A 301-nucleotide genomic window follows, 5' to 3' on the forward strand; every position below is an offset into this window, starting at 1 on the left:
GGCTTTTCCAGGGCCCAGGGTTTAAAAAGCGGGAGGGGGGAGAGGGAGGAGGAGGGGGAGAGGGAAAGAAATCTGGGGGCCTCAGTTTTTATGGCAGTGATGATGATGGTTCTCGGGCTTTTTATAATTGTTATATTGCTGATAATACAGGCGTATGGGGACCTTGCTCTATTAAACTCGAGACTGGGGCGAAATTGCAGCCAATTCCTGGTCACGTGGCCAGCCCTGGCCAATGGCAGGCGGGGCCTGGTGGCAAACAGAAAGCATTATTTTCTTTAATTGATTAAAAAAGAGGGGAAAA

The sequence above is a fragment of the Aptenodytes forsteri genome, unplaced genomic scaffold (assembly GCF_000699145.1).
Source record: "Aptenodytes forsteri isolate BGI_AS27 unplaced genomic scaffold, ASM69914v1 Scaffold25, whole genome shotgun sequence".
Taxonomy (NCBI): Eukaryota; Metazoa; Chordata; class Aves; order Sphenisciformes; family Spheniscidae; genus Aptenodytes; species Aptenodytes forsteri.